General features: G+C 35.6%; 1 protein-coding gene across 17 annotated transcripts in view; it reads right to left on the bottom strand.

The window, feature by feature from the left end:
• The window catches only part of jus (EB domain-containing julius seizure protein), a 58,276-nt gene extending 42,606 nt beyond the window's left edge, over window positions 1–15,670 (bottom strand). For 3 of the 17 annotated variants that reach the window (XR_012409296.1, XR_012409300.1, XM_073963012.1), the window contains exon 1: window positions 3,400–3,654. The gene's annotated coding sequence lies outside the window, so the exon portion shown is untranslated. Of the gene's footprint in view, window positions 1–3,399; window positions 3,762–15,092 lie in introns of those variants that run through there. The other 14 variants (XR_012409298.1, XM_073963005.1, XR_012409293.1 and 11 more) reach the window with 11 other exon arrangements.
• Between the last annotated feature and the right edge of the window lie 799 nt (window positions 15,671–16,469).

Genomic DNA, 16,469 nt, shown 5'->3' with positions numbered 1-16,469 from the left:
GTATTGACTAGAGTTGGGCAATCTAGTTCCCGGAGCGGATCGATCTTTCTAGTTCCTTTTTCCGAAAGGAACTAGCCCCTTAAAGTAGTTCCATAGTTCCAAATAGTAGTCGATAAGTCCTACCGATATCAACAGTTAATTTTAACTTTTTGCTCTGTTCCAGAACCTGCAAAAAGCTACTACTTTGTACTACGATAACATTTTTTTCTTTATGTTATCAAAAAAATAGTAAAAATGAGTAAAATCTTGCAGTACTAGAACAGACTATTTAATTTATAATTTTAAAATTCAACTTTACCTATTTTGGTCGGGAACCAAAATTTATTTAGAATACACGGTGCGCCTGAACCAACTTTAAATTCAAGGTGCTTACACCTGGGAAGTTTTTGCGGATTCTGAAACTACAATGTTCATATATGAGAAAAATAGAAAAACAAAAAAAAAAAACGCCGGAGCGCTTTTAAATAAATTGCTAACAGGGATCATATTTTATGGTTTTTATTATATTTTTGTAGATTTTACCATTTTTGAGATATATAAGTTCATATTGGGACAATGCACTGACTGTATCGCCACCTTATAAAACAAAGTCATGCACGGCGCGCCTTAACTAACTATAAATGACAACCTCTTACACCTGGAAAGTTTTTGCGAATTTTGAAACAGTAGTGTTCATAGATGGGAAAAACCCCAAAATGTCAGTGAAGTTACTCTAGTGTGGACTGGGACATACGGATTAAAGAGAAATAACTATTTCGGTCTCGAAACTATAGAACTATATAAAGGAGCTGGGATAATTCAGCTAGTGCAATGAAACAAATATAATTACAATTACAATATAAATTCCATTACATGGAATATAATTATACCCTCAGCATTTATGCTAACGATATATATACACTTTCATGCGGACAAAATGTGCCTCATCGAAATGATGATTTTCGACCCCAAATATGTTTGGACGAATTCCCTTTGGAATCGATTTAGCAATGACCGTCCGACTGTCTGTCTGGCTGGAGCCCATGATAACTCTCTAACGGATGAGCCGATTTGGTCCAAAATTTGGCATTTGTATTATTTTGTACAGGCTTAGTTATACTTCGAAGATGGACCATATCGGCCCACTCCTTCAGGTACCTCCCTCACAAAAGTTGGAAAATGTTCAGAAAATTTGTTCGCACGATAACTCTTGAAGGGAGTTACCGATTTAGTTCATAATTTACACATGGTGAAATCTACCCCCACAAAATTTCGGTAAAGTGCAGTTTTGGACCTGCTCTCGAATCGCTTTGATTTTTGTTGTAACAACATGTATTCGCTGCCCCCATTACGACGATACAAAGCTTTTTAGCTTTATCCCGAAACGTGTAAAAATTCCCTATGGCACCATGTGTGGTGGTTGGAGCGCACGATATTGGCTCATTGATATGGGCTCTACATTTTATCGCCGAGTCCGAACGACGAGTAGAGGCGAGAGAAGTTGTTCATGGCTAAAGTACTCAGGAAACATAAGACAACATTACACTGAGTGGGTTGCACCGCCGAAAATCTTGTTGTTGTGGTCAGGGATTGAACCGCAGATCTTCTGATTGCAAGGCGAACGTGCTTACCTGGAGCACGCCGTTCGAATTCGGCTATAACAAGTAGTTCCATTATCATCGGGTTCACTCATTGATTTAAGAGGGGACTTCTCTCAGGTTTGTTCTTCCGGAGATTTTAAGTTGTGCCTCACCAATAGTTATGGTACTGCGGAATAAAAAACTTGGACCAGCAAACTAGTCTACAAATGGAAAAATTGCAACTTGCGAAGAAAAATACAGTTATATTAAATTAATTAGAACTACGTTTTTTAAATAAAATTTTCTCATTTACCAAATGGTTCCTTTTACCACAAGTTATAGGACCTGTGATGGAATTCTGTAACACATTTTTTGAGTTACCAACAAAAATCGGTAAAATAAAAATGCAAAATTATGAATGAAAAGTACTAATAAAAGTTAACAACGTTTTACAGTAATTTCGCTAACTACGATATATTCGATAAATGGCAAAGCAATTATTTCCCACACAATTTTCTTTGATATCAACATTTTAGATGTTGAAGTTTAGCATTTTAGAAATATTCGAATATTTGAAATGCGTTCTGCCATTTACATTGTCATCGAATAAAGAGTATATTTGTGCAGAAATAATCCGTGGTCATGTATGTTACTACTCCTTCTCGAATTTTTGGGGGTTAGCAGTAAAAAAACTTAAATTTTAAATTAAAAATAAGGCAAGTGATTTGACACTGAACCCTTAAACCTTTTCAATGGGGAACTAATCGGCATCACTTAACGAGTAACCCCTCACACACACACTCACAAATTTGTAATGAATGGCTTAGCTTATATTCGTATGCATGTGCAGCGATTATATATCGTAAAGCAAATAAATGCAGGGTACCCCTACATACACATGTATGTATGTAACTATGAGTATTGTGTTCAGTAACATTTCAAGAGGGTTTGTTTTTATTTATATTCCTTCGTTCGCCATCCTTCTGCCACCATTGAGGCTTCGTTCGGATCTCGCATTACTTTTTGCCGTTTTTATGAATCATACACTGGGAAAAGACCAATGCTGTGGCGGAACATCACTCGTGGAACAAACAAAGGAATTCGACATTTGTATTGAGGTTTAAAGGGGCGAACGCGAGACACTTCGCTGTGATGGAGTGAGAAGTGGTGGCATTAAGTGGCACAAGTTGCGAATCCTAGACGACTTTCGGCTTGGCCATGGTGTGGTGTGGCATGACATGGCACAACAAACACAATTAAGTTTACATACACATACGCATGTGGACTCGTACATACGCACACACACAAAACTTATTACGACTTTAAGTAGAAATAATGAAGGAAATTGTAAGACATGTGCAACCGAGGACGAATTTCTTGGAGAAAATTCGTAAAAAAGTTATCACGTGGAAAACAAGAACCCAAAATAATAGCTATACAAACCCATTGTATTAGTATTAGTACATATATATGCTTATGTATTCACAATCCTCAATATCTTGAAATAAACTCGTATCGACAGTCTCTCCCTGTTTCAGATGCATATCCAATGGATTTTATTTATCCGATAAGTAGGTATAAAGTTCTTTAAAACGGATCCACGATTCATATACATACATATATACGTTTATACAAAATCTACCTACTTATATAGTATAGTCATTGTATATGTAATACTCATACACACAGACCCTCGTACATACATATATGGTGTATACGATAAATGTATATGAATGTGTGTAATAAATCCATCAATATATGCTATAGAGGAGCAAGCATCGGAATTATTGGTGTTTTATAGTATAAATTCTTTTATTTTCCTGAAATTATTGCACCGTACTTTTATAGTTGAGTTTTTTTTAAGGACACAGATATACAAATCACTTCGATTTTTATAAATTTTCATTTAATTTCATCACGTTCTGTATTTGCCAGAAAATAGGCCACACTCACTTTAATATATATTCTTTTCAGTTTAAACTTTGGTTTCTATTTCAGAATGAAAGGTGTTCTCTTATTTTTCTTTTTCAGTTTTCTTTTTTTGCAGCGTTTTTAAAACAAAACGTTTATGCGTTCGAACAGCTCACCTACGTCTGAACGGTGACGGCAGCGTGTAATGTTGATTTTCTTCAAGCGAGTCCGAGCGGAAAACAATGCAAACTCATTCCTATATACGTTGTTCTGCAATGTTGCGCTGCTCTCTTTCTTATCCACTTTACTAGGAGAGTACGCGAATCCTTTTCTGAGTTGCCAAGCATACAAGATACGAAGGTACCGTTATAGATTGCTTTGCCCGATTGCTAGGTCAGCAATATGTGAATTCCTTCTGATTGTGAGCGAATCGAAAGTAGCACAGTATCACATTAAGATAACTTTGGATGACTAATGTACTCAGGAAGTTTTCCTTTTGCTGGCCTGAAATTTCCACCCAAACATTGCCTGAAAAATTTCGAATTCTTGCATTAAGTCACACAAAGCCCACATAACATGAGTATTATTCCCTAAACGATAATAACTTGTCTATGCTGCTACACCCATTGAGTTACTTTGTTGTTGGTGTTTTTATGTTTTGGGAAATGTTTCTAGTAAATGTTTAATGTGGAAATTGTTGTAATGGCATCCCTAGTGAAAACGCATATTTACTAGACCGCATCAACAGTTTTAGAGCCTGCGCAATTCAAATCTCCCACCGTAACACTAATCCTTTTGTAAAGCGTGCAGTTTGACACAGTTTTCCAATTCATCCTACTCTTCGACATTAATTTCTGTTTACTCACACGAGTAGAAAATACCTCCACAAGGGCGGGGTGGTTATGGACTGGATATCTGGCAGAAGTGCATCACAATGATTCGCAACGGGAACACCTGTAGTATTTGTGTTTTCATTTGACAGATATTTGTCGCTTATGTATGTTCGGTTCGTCATGTATTTCGTCACCGAGAATGTTTGTATGTATGTAGGTATTAAATGGTGAGGTCAGTGTTGTCATTTTTGTATTCAAGTACCATTGGGTCAATGAGGAGGCCACGAAAAATAAAAACTATAAACATTAGGGATATACAGTTTGACAACAAATGTATTGCAAATGCTAAAATTGTAAAAAATTGCATATTAATGGTTCGCTTATGGCAACAAATGATGTAAAAACTATACGGTTTTTTGTTCACAACTCTTGCTGTTGGTCCCCCAAAAAATATTCCGCCGAAATATACAAAGTTTATTTGCAATTTATAAGAAATACGGACTAAAATAAGAATTACCTACTACTTTGAGATGACAATAAATGTATTGGAAGGGGAAAAGCAGTACTATAAAACAAATAATTTTTTGAAAATTTTTGTAGTTATTATGCATTTTTATTACTTTTGCGGCTAATAATGGACTAACAGTATTGAATGTGATAAAGACAGGTAAAAAACGTATGACAATAAACAATGACGAATCGGCCGCAGACAAGTATGCAAAGAATGAATATTTCACTCAATATGTATTGTCGGATAATGGACCAATGCAAAAAGTCAAATTTTGGCTTTGAAAACATCGAAATACCTCTGGACACTATAGGGTAAAATAGACCATCAGGGTATTATTTTGAAAGACCTACAACAGAGCCCTATTTCTTCTCTCAATATTATTGGAATCACTTCATTTTTACTAAATGGATAGATATTATACTCTGCTGTCATAATAAATCCCAAACAGGGTTTAAAGGCGAGCATCTAAAAACATAAGCATTAGCTGTACACTTCAACTGCTACACAATATTGACACACACGGCTAAATAAGCAAGCGAACCCATATTTTTGTGAATTTTTGCTTATTTCATTTTTTACGCCTAATCTTTTTATCGTTAGACATAATCGACAACCACGCTACATATTTAGCAGTCGGCTGACCATTCGTCGCAGCGAATTATCAACCGAGGGTGGTTTTGTGACTAGAGTTGCCAACGCAGTAATAAAAAAGGTGACATTTAATGTCAAAATGCCTCCATCATATGGTAGAACCTAAAGAATACTAATTATTATTGTTTAAAAATAAAAAATATATATTGAACGGCTTCACCAAAAATTCACATGTCTTTTGAACGAAAAAGTGGAATTAATTATATCGCGATTTTGAATGCATTACACTGGTAACCCTGATCTCAAAAACAATTGTTTGCTGAAAACCTGGCTAAGCCGTTGAAACTTTGTTGCTTATTCTCTTTTCTGATTTGTGTTGATCATGTGTGCTGCAAAATATGAGTGAATAAATGTAGCTCTTAGCAAATGGAATTATGCGTAAGTATGTAAGTAGGCTTCTTGGATTCCGCTGAAGGTAAGTAAAAGGAGAACGGTAAGTAAACACAACTTCAACGAAATGACCAACAGATGAGAAGTGGACTGTATTTGGCGATTTAGCTTGATGAAATTATTCCTCATAGCCAATGAGGAATAATTTAGAAAAAAGAGAGGGGAAAATAAAACCAATTAGTAATTTTCTTAAACGTTATAAAACGTACGATATAAAGGTTTTATTGGTAGATTAGAATTGAGGAGAGATGCTTACCAGTGCGAGTCAGTTACGAGAGTGAAATTCAATACAATAAAGTTTCACTGAGTAAGCTAAGTTCGATTATACTACTTTCGTTAAACATAGAGAGAGGGATAAATATACATTCAATAGGATCTTAACGAAACAATTCATTTTACTTATGCTAATACAATTTTAGATAATTCACAGTAGCAAAAAATAGTAGTAATTCAAAGTATAAATGCAATTCAAATTAAATGTACATAATAATATTATTACATAATTAATATTATTATATTAGAAATAACTAAATATATTCCATTTTTGAAATGGCAAATTCAGCGAATTTGTCCATGGCCCCGGCCTTGCACCTGTGCAACAGATGCGGAAACGCATAAGACCGATGCCAGAGATTTGATGGCCTGCGACAAAACCTTTTGATTGGGCATTAACACGCTGCGGATAGGTGCACGCTGTGACTTGTTGGTGTGGTGATTTTTGCGGGTGTGAAATCGCTTCGGCGGTTGCCTTTGCTGGAATTGCTGCGGGTTTCTTCTCTGTTGTTGTGGTGCACGATGTTGTTGAAAAGATGGTCGTCGCGGGGTTCTGTGGGTGCGCTGCGATGTATATTGATTGGATGTGGGGGTATAGCGCGTCAACTCCCGGGATCCATTGTGGTCAGTACTGGGCAGTGCAAGGCGACCATGTACGTTTGGCCGAAAGTTTCCTTGTGATTCAGGGTGGAGCATGGTATGGTGCTGGTAGCCGCATTTTCGGCAGACATCCTTAGAATGGCAATCCTTCACCATGTGACTCTTGGCTAAGCAGTTAAGGCAGTATTTGTATTTGCGAATGACGTTTCTTCTTGCCGGTACCCTCATCATGATGAATTTTGGGCAGAACCTCAAGGAATGACGCTGCTTGCAAATGACACATTGGTAAACTTCACGGCTGCTATTTGACCTGAAATGGGACAGATATTAGAACGGCCCATTTCCAAAGTTGAAAATGAAAAAATAAATGAGATGAGATATGGAAGAATGAGATGTTCTATGATTACCAACTGATTATAATATAGTTAGAGCTGAAATGGAAATGATTTTGTGAATTGATGTATGAAAATGTTGATGTGTTATTCGGATGTGTCATCGTCCAACAATGGCAGGTAGCAGAGTTTGACAATTGGCCGAGTTATGGTACCAGAAGCAGTCTTTACCTCGACTACTCTGACTTGGTCATCTGATCCGCTATGAGTGTTGGTGATTCTACCTAATCTCCATTCGCTAGGAGGTAACAAATCATCCATAACGACGACTAAGTCACCGACTTTTAAATTAGGAGATGTGCGTTTCCATTTGTAACGTTTTTGTAACGACTTCAGATAATCTTCTTTCCATCTGCTGGAAAATTGGTGATGAATAGCCTTTAGTTTCAACCACCTATTAATGAGAGACAAGTTCTGATTCGAAGGTTCTGGCAATGCCATTATAGGAGATCCACGAAGAAAGTGTCCAGGGGTTAATGCAGTGAAATCGGAAGGGTCTTCTGAAACAGCAGAGATAGGACGTGAATTAAGAACGCCTTCAATTCTAGCTAGCACAGTAGCCAACTGTTCAAAAGTGAATCTGTGAGCCCCAGCAATGCGCTTAAAGTGATGTTTGAAGCTTTTTACTGCCGACTCCCATAACCCGCCCATGTGTGGGGCATGGGGTGGAATAAATTTCCATTCGAAGCCATGAACAGCGTATTTATCAGAGATGTCTTTAGCAGAAGATTTCAAGAAATTGCAGAACTCTTTTGCGAGATGTCGGCTAGCACCTAGAAAGTTTTTGCCATTATCCGATACTATCCGAGAGGGTAGTCCTCGCCTCCCAACGAAACGAGCAAGTGCGGCCTCAAATGCTACTGTTGACAATTCTGAACAGGCCTCTAAATGAATCGCTTTTGTGGTAAAACAGACGAATAAGCATACGTAACCTTTGATTATGGGCGACTGACGTAAAATTGAACTTTTTAGTTCGAAGGGTCCTGCGAAATCTATGCCAGTGATGTGAAATGGAGGAGTTAAACTGCACCGTTCTGGTGGTAAAGGAGCCATAATTTGTGAACAACATTTTTGTTTGAAAATGAGGCAGACTTTGCATTTGTGTATGATACTTTTCACTTTTGTTTTGAGACGAGAAATGTAGAATTCAGTCTGAACCATTCTACACATAAGATTGCAATCTGCGTGAGCCAAACATATGTGTAAATGCTCTAAGTATAGACGGCAAAATCGAGATTTGTTGGGGACTATTATTGGGAACCTTTCATTGTATGGTAAAGATGAATTAGCTAATCTTCCATTAACTCGCATTATCCCTTTTGGATCCAAAAACGGGTTAAGTGATTTTAAAGAGCTTTTTGGCGAAATTTCAGTGTTGCTTTCTAAACATTTGTATTCATCTTCATAAAACTTTTTTTGATAATAAATTATTAGACCGTATTTAGCAAATGAGTATTCTGAGTGTGTTAAGTTTTCTTTGGATACTTTGGAAGAATTGCGAAGTCTGCTAATGCTATTTTGGTAGAAACGGCCAACATAAGCAAAGACCTTTAAAGCACGTTTGTAGGTAGAAATTGATTTCAACAAGTCTGAATCTTGTGGGTCTGCTGTCTTTTCAACTGCGACCATACACTGTATGTTCGCTCGTTTGCCGACATTAGGAGAAGCAATAAAATCCTTTTTTGGCCATTCCGTCGACGGACGTGTGAGCCAATGTGGACCATGAAACCACATAGAATTTGGTGAAAGATCTTGAGGTTTACAACCCCTGGTACCCAGATCAGCAGGATTGTCGTGGGTAGGAACATGGCGCCAAACGGCGTTTGGAGTTAACTCTAGTATTTGGGCGGTTCGATTCGCTACGAATGTTTCCCATGACCATGGGGGTTTAGAGAGCCAACCTAACACAATTGAAGAGTCTGTCCATAAATTTATAGTTGTGAATTTGAAATCAAACGTAGATACCACATAGTTTACTAATTTTGCGAGCAGAACAACACCATTAAGCTCCAATCTTGGCAAACAAACTGGCTGCAATGGGGCTACTTTACTTTTCGCTAAGAGTAGATTAGAAAATACAGCACCTTTCTCTGTTTGACAACGAACATATACGCAAGCACAAATGGCCGCTTGAGAAGCGTCTGCAAACCCGTGAATTTCGAGTTTGTCTTGAGGAAAATACTGAATCCATCGTGGAATTGAGATTACGCCAATATTTTGCAAATCTGACAACAAATTATTCCATTTTGCCTCTGATTCGGCACTAATATTTTCGTCCCAATCGATACCTTCTAACCAGAGATGCTGCATCAATACCTTTGCACGAATTATTACCGGGGCTATCCAACCTGCCGGATCGAAGAGTTGAGCAACTATCGAGAGTACTTGACGTTTAGTCATTGTTTGACTAGTTCTCACTAAATCGATGTGATATGAGAAAGTGTCAGATAAAGCGTTCCATTTAACCCCAAGTGTTTTTGTAGAGCTGTTTTCTTGTAAGCTAAGAAATTCTGAATCGTAAAGATTTTCAGTAGAGATTGTTGAAAGAATTTTTCTATCGTTTGCTGTCAATTTTTTGAGAGGAAATCCTGCGCTACTGAGAACTGATATAAGATCCTGCTGATTTTTTATAGCTTCTTCCACAGTGAAGCCCCCAGACAATATATCATCAACATATGTTTCGTTCTGAATTATTCTAGAGACATGGGGATATTCAGCTTTTGAGTCTTCTGCTAGTTGTAGCAGTGTGCGTATTGCGAGAAATGGTGCACAATTTACACCAAATGTGACTGTTTTTAAGTTATAGTCTTTAATAGGCCCTTCTGGACTAGATCGAAAGAGAATTCTTTGATAAGCTCTATCATGAGGATGCACGAGAATTTGCCTATACATCTTTTGAATGTCTCCGCTGAAGACATATGGGTATTTCCGCCAATTAAGGATTACAGAAATTAAGTCCGTTTGAAGAGTGGGACCCGTATGAAGAACATCGTTAAGAGAAAATCCTGACTTAGTTTTCCGAGATGCGTTAAAAACTACTCGAACTTTTGTGCTTTTATGTTCTGGTCGTACTACTGCATGATGTGGGAGATAGAATGACAAGTATTTGTTTTCAATACATAACTCAAGAGACGAGGTTTCTTCCATATGGTCTAACGACAAGTATTCATTTAAAACTTTGTTGTACTCAGTCGCTAATTCATTATTGTTCGCAATGGTTTTTTCTAAACGAGTATATTGAGCTAAGGCAACATACCTTGAAGAGCCCAGAGCTAATGTGTCAGAAAATTCGTTTTTAAAGGGCAATCGAACAACATAACGGCCATCTGAAGAGCGCGTTGTTGTTTTCTTGTAAAATTCTTCACAGAATTCATCTGAGACTGAGACGGGTGAAGTGCGAGGAACCTCTTCCTGTTCCCAAAACTTCCTTAATAAACTGCTTATTAAATGGTTTTCAGATTCCACAATTTGAGAGGTGAACGAATGAATTTGTTCAACTTGCACTGGGCCACTGAGCACCCAGCCGAAAATTGTATTGTAAGCAGATGCATTGCCACATATATTCTTTTTAATACCTTCTAGGTTTATAAATCTTTCGGAATCATTGCCCAAAATAAGATCTATTTGAGAGGATTTGTTAAAGGAAGGATCAGCCAGATCAATATCTTCCAGATCTTGAGGATTTGCAACTTCAAATGTGATAGAAGGAAGAGATTTAGCCACTTTGGGTAACACAATAGCCGTAATTGAGAAGCGAATATTATGTTTTTGGGCGACAATAATTAATTCGCATTCTTTTTCAGAAGTTTGTTTGTGGCCTCCAACGCCAGTAATTTCGAAATAACCCTTTGACGTGGGAATTTTCAGTAAGTTTCTAATTCTTTCAGAAATGAAAGTTCTTTGTGATCCTGGATCAATTAGAGTTCTCAATGTGAATAATTCGCCCATGTGTTCGATTTGAACTAGAGCTGTTCGCAGAAGAATTGTGTTGTTGTCTGCACAAAAATTGGCTTGAACTTGAGGCGAGCGTTTGAACTTTGAAGTTGACGGAGCTTCAGGAGTAGCAGAGTAATTTGGCTTATAAGACTTTTTGTTTGGGTCATTATTCATTATATTCTTAGAGAAGTTTTCCGAAGAGGATTTGTTTATGTGAAGAAGTGTGTGGTGATCTTTGTGGCACAACAAACAAGTATTATTACTTTTGCAATTTTGTTTCATGTGACCTGCCGATAAGCAGTTAAGACATATGTCATTTTTGACAACGAAATCTACACGTTGCTGTGCTGGCAATTTTCGAAATTCTTGACATGCTCTAATCTGGTGATTTGTCTTGCAATATGAACATTTGAAATCAATTTTTTCTTGAGAAGAACTTTGATGATTTTTATGAACGTTGTGAGAATATTGATTTTCTTTTGTATGTCGAATGCTTGATATTCGTTCAACTACTTCGAACCTATTTATGAGAAATTGTTCTAGTTGAGCCCAGGATGGCAAATCTCTATGGGATTCGAGTGACTGCTCCCAAAGAGACAGAGTTTCATCAGGTAATTTCGTGGAGACTAAGTATACCAGGATTGGATCCCAACTTTCTATGCCAACTTTGAGCGTTTTTAGTGTACAAAGACAGTCACTAACTGTAGAATGAATTTTCTGAATAGACTCGCTATTTTCCACCTTAGCCGCAGGAATATTGAACAGAATTTTGAGCTGATTATCTACAAGGACCCTTCTATTTTCATATCGAGTTTTGAGAGCATCCCAAGCCAACTGAAAGTTGTCATCACAGAGAGCGAATCGTTTCACTATGGCCCCCGCAGGTCCTCTTGTCTTTTTTCGTAAATAAAAAAGTTTTTGAGCCTGGGACAATTGTTTGTGGTTTGCATAGACTGCCGTGAACATGTCACGAAAAGATGGCCATTCTTCATAACTCCCTGAAAATACCTCTGTGTCACATGGAGGAAGCTTTATACAAATATTTGAACTATCAGGAGACGACTGAGATACATTAGTTGGAGGAACACTTTGTCCAGCATTATGCTGATTGTGAGCACCTGACATCCTTAAGAAATCTTCGATTTGCGACTTGGCAGTGTAATATGCCTCTGAGGTAGCATTAAAATTGATTTTAGCGTTTTCTTTGAAATCTTTGATATTAGCGGATTTAGGAGACAACATAACATTTCTATACGCTTTCTGTAAATTCAACCATCTTCCCTCCAAATCATTTAACTTGACTTGTAAAACTGAGTCAGTCTGATCAGTAATGTCACTTTGATCAAATTGCTGACAAAAATTGACTAAATGATCACATTCAAACAGAAATATATCATGTTCTGGAGATGTTGGTATTACACCATCACTAGAAGCAGACCTCGACGAAGTCGAAGCTTTAATGGAATCAGTGGCAACGTTTTCAGAGACGGACATTTTAACAGTGAAATTCCAAACTTTCCAAAATATTCTTTGTTGTGTCGAACAAAACGATAATTAATCCTTTATGAATCAACTTAATTTCAAATTCAAACTTCGAAATATTCTTCGACTATCAATTATGTGTAAAAATTGAGACGAGATATCTCGATTGTGAAATTAGATAAAAATTTTCTTCGAATTCTCCTTTAAATACTTAAAAGAGACGAGAAATTTCATAAAATGCAAATGTTTAGTTGAAATTAATATTGATTGAAGAAGGCGACTTCCAAACTTAAACTTCAGAGACTTAAACTTCCCAAAAATTTCCAAAAATGTTCAAAGTTTCTTACGAATTCACAAAAAATTGTAGAATGTTTTCATATAGCTGTAGTTTTAATGGGTGACTACCGAACCAATTGAAAGAGAAGCTTGTAGTTTTAATGGGTGACTACCAAACCGTATTTAACCGAAAACAAATCAATTGTAAATCCGAAAAAAACCCTGGAAAATTAGGCACTGAATCTCAATATTGGTTTCCAAGATTGAAAATTTCGCTTATAATTGAGAAGAAATCAGCGTTCCCACAATTATATGAGAGATTATAATGGACTAAGGCTGTTAAAGTTTTTTAAAAGTCGTTGAGATGAGCAAGTGTATGTTGAAAACGATAATTTCCTGAAGTCATTTGTTTGAATTTTCAAAAAAATTTCAAATTAAAAAAGTTCCACAGGTGGATTCTCTCAAAAAATCCGAAAAATATTCAATAGGTTGAACTGAATAACTCTCACGCACTGATACGAGCGACTTTAACAGAAGGAAATTATCTAATAAACTCAAAATATTCAAAGAGATGATCACTGTAGAATTTTAAGGGTAATTGTTTTTAGCAAAATGGGAAAATTTCCCAAACAGAAATTCACACACGCAGAATTATCCAAAAAAAAATTTGAAAAAATCAAGAAACATTTTATAAATAACACTCAAACTAATGTTATGAGCGTATTTCCACAGAAAATTGTTTGAATTCACAAATATTTTATAGAGATGAGCACTGTAGCTTTGAGAATGGCACACTTGAGACGAAAAATTTATTAATTTGCTTTAAATTATTATGAGGTTTCACTTGTTTAATAATTTCAATTAAAAATTCCAAAATAATTTTCCCAAATCCAGGAATTCTCAAAAATTTTCTTCCAAAATGTTATTTTTATAAAATTATTTAGTTAAATTTTCAAAGCAAAGCACTTATTTCCCACAAAATTATTATTATTAACTTTATTTATTCACTTGCACATTCTTAAAGCACAATCTCTTTTTTTTTTTGCTGAAAAAAATATATTATGTTTAATATATTATGGTATATATGAGATGGGTAAGTATAATTGCATGCAGTGTTAGTATATTAATTTGTTTAAAATGGAGCAATTGTTCAATCGTATTAAAATTCCAAAAAAATTTTCGCATTTCAAATATTTTGTTGAAATTAACTAACTTTTTTCTTTGACTATACACCCTTTAAATAATGAACTAATATTTTTGCTTGGGTGTATAATAAGCGGTATCATATGCTGTGTTGTTGTTGTTATTATTTCGTTTCTTCTTTGTGTCGTATTCTCCCCACTGGCTAAGCGTGGTTCGAATTATATACGCTGTGTGTGTATATATGTACGTTTGTTTACTTGAGTGATGAGAGTGGTGGCTTGTTAAACGATGATATTGTTGGTGGAGAATATTTTTGTTAGGTATGCAATATTTCGGTGATCAATATGTACACTCAAAAAATGATGCTGTTGCCAATATATGAGATGACTTTTTATGTGTTATGAGACGAGTAAATATGCATGTAATAATGTATATTATTACCTTATATGCTGGTATATGATTGTAGTTGACGTGTATTTGCTGTTTTTTTTTAACTTCCAAATTTGTGCTGTTTTTTATTTACTGTATATATGTAATATGTTAATATATATGTATGTAACTGTTGCTTGAGACCGAGGTTATTAACTTTTTATGTAAAGGAATTTTTACTTTGCAAACGGAATCTATTTATTTTCTTGATTTTATATGCTCGTTATATACATATTTTTTTTTACACCGAACACCAAAAATACATAGCAATTTTTTCGAGTGTTTCCTTGATCTCTTTATATTTAACCTTTTTTATAAACACACACAGCACAGAGATGGAATTTTGTTGTTGTTTTTCATGCAAATACCAGTCACTAGTTGATTTTTATGCAATTTTTCGCACTTTTGGGCTTTGCTCTTTTTTTCTTTTTGAGGAGAACTTTACTAATAATTGTTAGTGGAGTTAATTTTTTCTATCACTACACAAATTCGTTGATTTTTTCCAATTGCACTTGTTGTTTTTGTAATTATGGATAGCTTTTTGGCGATTCTTGTGGGATTTTTCCCTTTTTGTTTGCACACACACTCTTTCTCGTTGATATTCACTTTTTATGTATGTCAATAAGACTATTTAGGAAAAAATTGAAAAGCACTCACCGACTCGCTGGCAAATAAATAGAGTATTGATAGAGATGTTTGATGTTACCTCATATTATTTGTTGTTTTGCTGATGTTTTTTGACGGCAGAGAATGGACCATGAATAAATGTAGCTCTTAGCAAATGGAATTATGCGTAAGTATGTAAGTAGGCTTCTTGGATTCCGCTGAAGGTAAGTAAAAGGAGAACGGTAAGTAAACACAACTTCAACGAAATGACCAACAGATGAGAAGTGGACTGTATTTGGCGATTTAGCTTGATGAAATTATTCCTCATAGCCAATGAGGAATAATTTAGAAAAAAGAGAGGGGAAAATAAAACCAATTAGTAATTTTCTTAAACGTTATAAAACGTACGATATAAAGGTTTTATTGGTAGATTAGAATTGAGGAGAGATGCTTACCAGTGCGAGTCAGTTACGAGAGTGAAATTCAATACAATAAAGTTTCACTGAGTAAGCTAAGTTCGATTATACTACTTTCGTTAAACATAGAGAGAGGGATAAATATACATTCAATAGGATCTTAACGAAACAATTCATTTTACTTATGCTAATACAATTTTAGATAATTCACAGTAGCAAAAAATAGTAGTAATTCAAAGTATAAATGCAATTCAAATTAAATGTACATAATAATATTATTACATAATTAATATTATTATATTAGAAATAACTAAATATATTCCATTTTTGAAATGGCAAATTCAGCGAATTTGTCCAATGAGTATGCATGTCCGACGCTATTTTATTATAGCGACAATATCAAATAGCATCAGCATCGCTAGCAATATTTTTGTGAAATTTGTTGCTACATGTTGCCATTATTCATTGTTGCTAAACATATTTCGAAGAAATTTTAGCAGACAAAGCTGCAAAAATTCGGTGCTTTTGCTAATATGACGTTAGCATTTTAAACCCTGATCCCAAAAAGTTCGCCAAATCTAATAAAACCTATCAAATATGGAAACTATACACTTTCTAAAAAAGCTGGAATACCTGATTTTTGGGTACTATATTTTGTACCAAACAAAAAAGTATGCAAAATCGGGTTCACGGACATAATAATGATTGGGAAGACATCCCCTCTGACTCCATTAGGAAATATTTAATAGTTATTATTCTAAAAGTCGGTAAAACGGGTCCAAGAAGCTCAAACACGTTCAAATACCACCATTCCTAAGGCCAGATCATGACATATAAATCTTATTTGTATAAGTTGCTGATGTAATATAACAAAACTAAAATGAACAAGTAAAAAAGTATCAGTCGGCTTTGCCGACAGAGATATACCCTCAGCCTATGTATATTGAAACAATTTTTTCCCAAAATACGTATCTATTTAGGGGGTTTTACACATTTTGGGCGTTTGAACCGACAAAAATGTTGATTAGGATTAAAGATCAAAAATTTTGCGGAGGAGATAC

The sequence above is a fragment of the Musca autumnalis genome, unplaced genomic scaffold, assembly GCF_047663935.1.
Source record: "Musca autumnalis isolate F117 unplaced genomic scaffold, ASM4766393v1 scaffold_1, whole genome shotgun sequence".
Taxonomy (NCBI): domain Eukaryota; kingdom Metazoa; phylum Arthropoda; class Insecta; order Diptera; family Muscidae; genus Musca; species Musca autumnalis.
Note: the sequence above shows the minus strand (reverse complement) of the source record. Positions and strands in the feature narration are given on the sequence as shown.